The sequence below is a fragment of the Stegodyphus dumicola genome, chromosome 1 (assembly GCF_044657685.1).
Source record: "Stegodyphus dumicola isolate Sdum_Otavi_A_Nest chromosome 1, ASM4465768v1".
Classification (NCBI taxonomy): domain Eukaryota; kingdom Metazoa; phylum Arthropoda; class Arachnida; order Araneae; family Eresidae; genus Stegodyphus; species Stegodyphus dumicola.
This window is the reverse complement of record NC_140768.1, coordinates 180,202,512-180,209,190: the sequence shown is the minus strand read 5'-3', so window position 1 is coordinate 180,209,190 and position 6,679 is coordinate 180,202,512. Positions and strand designations below refer to the sequence as shown.

General features: G+C 27.1%; 1 long non-coding RNA gene across 1 annotated transcript; it reads right to left on the bottom strand.

Moving 5' to 3' along the window:
• Positions 1–1,299: 1,299 nt before the first annotated feature.
• On the bottom strand, positions 1,300–5,920 carry LOC146999400 (uncharacterized). Its single transcript, XR_015039660.1, has 2 exons — positions 5,835–5,920; positions 1,300–1,464 (listed from the first exon to the last, which is right to left on the bottom strand). It is a non-coding gene; the product is annotated as an uncharacterized LOC146999400 (long non-coding RNA).
• Positions 5,921–6,679: the final 759 nt, after the last annotated feature.

The window sequence follows — 6,679 nt, the reverse complement described above, 5'->3', positions numbered from 1 at the left end:
ATGTGTGTAGAATATATTTTTCATAGATAATACTAAAGGATATGTCTATAAAAGTAATAGATTTTTTTGTCTAAAATGATGCTTATTATAATGAAATATACTGAAATCAAGATGTTTTGAGTAAAACAATATCTGCATGTGTATATCATTATACAGATATATGCAAGTGAAGCATAATAGTTTGGCTTTTTAAATTAGTCAATTTGACCTCATAGCATTAATTTAAAAGATGCACTTTCAACAGCAATGTTCTTTTTTCAAAAAGTAACATTAGTCTGTTGCAGAGTATCTTTGTTTTATGAAGAGAAACTTATGTCTGATATTATTGAAAGGCCTTTCATATTATCATTTTGATTAATTTAAAAGTTCAAATTGATATACTACTCCTTATATTTGTCCTGTAAAATAGCTGAAAAAAATAGTATGTTTTATTTGCATGTTTTAGTGTAAGTTAATAAGATATGTTCTAGAACTTTCTTTTTAGTAATTTTAGCTAAAATAGACACATGTTGCTTTAGATTTAACTTTAGAGTAAACGTGTTGCATGTTGATATGATCATATTATTACAGTAAAAGACATTTTGTGAAATATTTCTATGAAGAACTCAGAACAGCTGTTCTTCATATTTCAAAAATATATTCTCTCCTTCTAAAAAATGACATTTTCAGTAAATTAAAGAATTCAACATAGCAATGAACTTCATTTTGTTACTACAAGGAATTCAAATTTTGTTCATACGCTTGAATTACAACGTCTAACTAATTTTTTTGTTCTTATCTGCACTCAGTGTTTGTCAACAGTCTGCTATTGTTTGAAATAATGCATAACTTTTTTACTTACCTTCAAATAATTTCCTTTGAATTAACAGATAGAAATCTTTCATTAAAAACCTAATGTCATGCTTTTTCAATAAGCATAAAACTTTGCCAACTGACCTTAATTTTTAAAGCCTTGTTTCCCTTAAAATTCTTAATACAACTATGCCTTTAAGAAATTTATTTCTAAAATTAATACTTCAGTTTAGCTTAAAATTTAATGCATTTTAATTTTACCTATAATTTTTTACAAACATAATATGTAATAAATCTAAGCTTAATATTTACCATTTTTACCATTTCGAAAGTGATACTATAGTTATTATAAATTTCGAGATTCGCATACAAAATTGTGAAATAAACGTGTGACAACAGAAAACAAACTTTATGCTCTCTCTATATTACAGCATGTTAATTAAGAAGTTTATTGAATTTATAATTTTATTGTGAAACTCTATGAAGCAAATGATATGCTAATTAAAATACAGAAGTAAAAATAATTTATTAATTCATAAACTTTACATAAAACCTGAAAAAAAGAATTAATTAAAAAATAACATAATATAATTTAATAAACATTTCATAAAAATTCGTTTCGACTGCTTGGAAAAAATGAATGGTTTTTCTCCTCTTTGTAAACCATGTCTCCTAAATAAAGAAAAAAACATTTCTTTTAAAATCATAATCATGCTCTTAAAAAGCTTATAAAAATTATTTTAATAGATGTTTTAAACATGTGCTTATATAACACTTTTAATCATATTTCTTTATAATATCTTAATTAATTAAGGACAGCTTAAATTCTTTAAAAAATTGGATTACAGTGAGCCGTCTCATTACGACAAGCTACCTCAGTCAATCACTTTTTAAATTTAACCAGCATTCTTCATAAAATAACTAATTAGTAAACATAATTTCTCTAGGATGCCCACTATCATTTAAAGATCAAAATTTTCAGGAATCACGTATAGCTAGCTTAGAGAAGGTTCATTGTACAAAAACAGCCAATATTCAAATATTTTCATAAATGAAGCCACCATAGTTATTAAATATAATATACAGTATACTTATATTCAGAATTCAGAACTTGAATAAATTTCTCGAACTGTTTTAGCATTCGAAAAATATTATATTTATTACCTTAAATTTCTAAAACAATATTACATATTCATCCAAAGGAATCACTGGGACTCGGACAACATTCTTCCCCTAGCTTTCTTTTAGCACAGGATTCTGAATATGTTTTAAAGATTTAGGTAATGTTTGTCTTCCTTAAGGCGCTCACAAAACAAGTTACCCTAAATGTTTTGTCCGCATAGTGGTCATTTTCATCTTACTAACTGATTTGCTAGTGGATTTTGGGTGCATGGCCTATCATTGATGGAACAATAATAGTGAACAGCTTCAAGAAAATGGGGATATCTAATGCTCTTGATGCCATATTCCCACTTATTTTTACTAATTTTATCTTCTGAAAATTAAGAGGGAAAAATTAAACGAATAATTTAATTTCCAAAGGACAGAGTCACAGTAGGAATATAACAAATGAAAAGTAATCATGGATAAACTACTACTATCACAATATTATTTACTTAAAAGAAACCTCTATTTCAATAAGAATACACATAATTGCAACATCTAATAAGTTATCTTATTTCTTCTTTATAATTTGAACTTCTGTCATTCTCATTGTTGTTCTTGCAAATCCTTAGGCCTCAGATCATACATAAATAATTAGAGAAGGTTGTGGTCCGATGCTTGCTAGGGTGAACCTTCAGCTGATATGGCAAAATTGCACAGTGAATGGCAGTTGGTATTTGCTTTCACTATCATAGATCATTGTTTGTATTAGGCTGACATAATATTCAACAGTTAGAAGAGAAAGATTCAACGGGGCCGTAAGTGTGCAAAAGTTTTCCTTTGTTAGTATGACGAAAACAATCATTATGTTGATAAATCCATTTTAAAATCTTGGGATATTCATTTTCTGAATGCATTAAAAGGGGGAAAATTATGTAAATATTTTTTTAATTTTCAGAATCTGGTTCTAAAGCTCGGTGGGGTGGAATATGCAACGCAATACGGTAATTCTGAAGATCATTGCTCGGGGCAGTACAAACTAAACGGTGATAACTTGCATGCTGTAGAAGAAGACACAAATTGCAGTTCCAGATGCATTAAATGCTTTGAGGTCTAGGGAGTAGCAGTGGGCAATACTAAGAGTGAAATTCAAGGTATAGGGAAGTAGGAATGAAAATTACTTTTATCAGATAACTTAAATGGTTATGTTACTAAACTTTCTTATTGGAATGTCGGTTTCTTTTAAATAATAATACTATGATAGTTACCAGTAGTTCATTCATTAATATTTTTGATTGGTTATGATCTTATTGTAATCACATCCTTCAAAATTAAATTGATTGCTTAATTTCCCCCTTGATTTTCATACTATAATATAAAAGGAAGAAAAAAGTCTGCAAGTAAACATAACTCCTCTTTCTCTCTATACATATAGACATGTATCTTCGTGTGCAACTAAGCAAAACAAATGTGACTTTTTCTTCTTTAAAAAAAATTGTATAAATAAATAGGATGAGAATTAAGTTCATTTCAAAGACTTATGACACATGAAATATACATGATCAAAATAAATAAGAAAATTAAGTTCAAATAAATTTTAAGCTAAATTATGTGTTGCAATGTAAGTTGTAATAATTCAATAATGTATGTAATAATTAATACTAACAAAACCAAACATCATATTCCCATTCTGCAAAGTATAAAAATTCTTCTGCAAAACTGAAAAAATGACCAAAACTTTGGCTTATTTGATAACTTTCAAATTCACTCCTTTGTTTGCATTTAGAATTTATAACTTTAATTTTCCACAGAAATTTGTTTTTGATTTTAAAAAATTTCACTGGCATAATTTCATTCACTTCAGCATATATTAATAGATGCAGAAGGTTTTTGTACCTTACATAATTTTAAATCTTATGTAAACTAACGTAATTAATAACAAAATCAAAACATAGATCAGAAACTGCATAAAATTTAATTAATAATTACTACTAGTGTCACACAAAATGCTATGAAATTAATAAAATAAGAATGAGATAAAATATATAGAATTAATATTCCACATGTGTGAAGTTTGGAAGTTTTACGTTAAATAATTTTTTTTAATTAAGTATTTTTAAAAATGACCCCTTAAAGCATGGGACCTTTCGTAATTAGAACTTGCAAATCCACTTCGCTAGTCTTTCATAACATTGCTTTTCTTTTATTAACAAGAAATATTGCATTCAGTTATTTAATTTAAGATATCAAAAATAATGCTACTGAAAGGCATGAATACTTACTTAAATTTGAAATTAATTTGGTTGACTTAAAATAATATTAAAAAAAATAAATCTTCATATATACGTCTAAAAATCAGACCTTATTAATTTTCTTTTATTTGAACGATATCTGAATTCTGCCTTAGTTTGGACTAGTAAATCATAGGGCAATTAAATGCCAAGCTATAAGAAAACTAATGTAGTTTACAAATGCACTGAATTTTATTTCCGGTATTAACTTTCAAAGAAGGTAAAATTTTCTGCATATTTGCATCATTTGGATTGATAGAATATGGCAAAGCATGCAAAGGCTATCAGCCTAAAGGGAAGTATGGAAGCACTTGAAGTATATATTCATGGGCGGTTTTGTAAGGAAAAGTAGCTTGCATTTCCATTTATTCATGTGTGTATATATATATATTTATATTGTTAATGCTAAAATCAATGCTTCATTAAAAATTCATTATTATTTAATTTTAATACAACATACAGATACAGAATTGTTTTAAATTCCAATAAACAATAATAATTTATTTTTAAGAAAACTTATTTTATGATTTATATATTATATTACATGAATAAGAGAAATATTTGTCAAGAAATGTGTTAAACTTGTATTAGCAGATTCATGCTATCCTAGTAACAAGATTATCATACTTCAAAACTGTATTAAAACTGGGCAAAATAAAATCAACATAAATTCTACATTAAATGTTTAAAAACTTATAAGTATGCAATGGTAGTTATATATACAATATAATATATGTTGTCATTTATAAAATATTAATGAAATGGTATTTTTGGAAATAATGCACAAAATTTTAGTTTTGTTTGATAATTAGTTTAACGAATTGTTAGAAAAATATTTTAGGTCATTTCCATTTTTCCCCTGTTGATATTGGTATATTAAAATATATGGAATAATTAAGTTGCATCTAGTTAGTACAACAAAACATTACGAAAAGTATGATACGGCATATTTTTAATCAATATAATTACTTCATTTTGGAGTTATAATATTTTCGTAAGAAATTAATACCACTGAAAAAAATATTATTACACTAAAGGAATAAACGAGATTCTCGACCGCGTTGTTCAAGTTTTTGTAATTTTACTTCATAACACAGTCGTACATAAACATATTAGACTGAATTATAAACCAGGTATAACTAATCAGATAATACTAGAAAAAGAATAAATTAAACCTTGTAAGCAAAAAAATATATACATTACATTCAGAATTCTAAATGTTTATATAAACGTTTCTCGCAATGCCTGCCGGGAAAAAGATGTCAAATGTTCTTTCGTCAGACGATTGGAAAAGAACGCTAAAATAATTAGTTTTGTTTTCAACAACCACATTACCATTTCAATTATATACCACAAGCAGTGATTAAATTTTGGAATAATTAGTTTTAAATAATAATACGGGCAATTTAAGGCGTAATTTATCGGATGCACAATGACAAAATACTACTATTAGATCTGCATTTGGAATAAATATTTTGCACTCTTTCAACTCATTAGACATTACGAACACTGATATTAATTAATCGCAAAGCTTAAACGTTTAAATACTTACTCACTACATATAACAGTGCAAAGTGCATGAGAATAATCTGCATAAAATGAACAATAAATATTTCAAGTAGTAATTGTTAACATTTTCTTACTTACCTGCGCTATACAACCAACATGCATTCAGCCATGTTTTTTTCTGCAACTAGCTTTCAAACACTTTTCTCCTGATTGGCTAATTTCCAGTCAGTCACGTGATTCTTCCGCACGGCTACTGAAATTTTATCTGTAATGTTACAAGCAAATCAGATGTTACCGCTACAGTTTGCTTTCAACCTGTTACCATTACAGGAAATTCTTCTGTAACTTTTTGATTTCTGTAACTTTACAAAACTTTTGCCTGTAAAGAGCGAACTTTTTTTTTACAGTGTGCTTCAAACATTTCCAAACAAATAAAAATACTTTGTTCTAACATACTTGTGAAAATTAATGTTTATATCATTACAAAACTAAACTTTGCATTCTGTAATAAACTGCTTTCTTTCTTAACTTTAAATCTTACTAAAAATCTAATTCCTATCTTTAAAAAATAATAAAAGGGTTCCCCACAGAACCCAAAATAATAAGAAGAAGCCACATTACATTTTCAAATAGTAATGGTAGACGTTATATATATATATATATATATATATATATATATATATGTATGTATACACACACACACACACACACCCATACATATATATATATATATATATGGGTGTGTGTGCTTATGTACAAGCATAAGCACACAGTCAAACACATACGATGTATAAATGCATATGTATGACTATGTGCGTATCTATCTGTATGTATATATGCTGAAACAAAATAGTTTAGGCAATAGAAAAACTGACATGCCACGACGATTTGAAAAAGAAGAAATTTTCGCTCACTGTGAACCTGAAACTATCTGAAAATTTCTCATAACATGCTAAATTATGTAGCATGATAAAACATAGAAT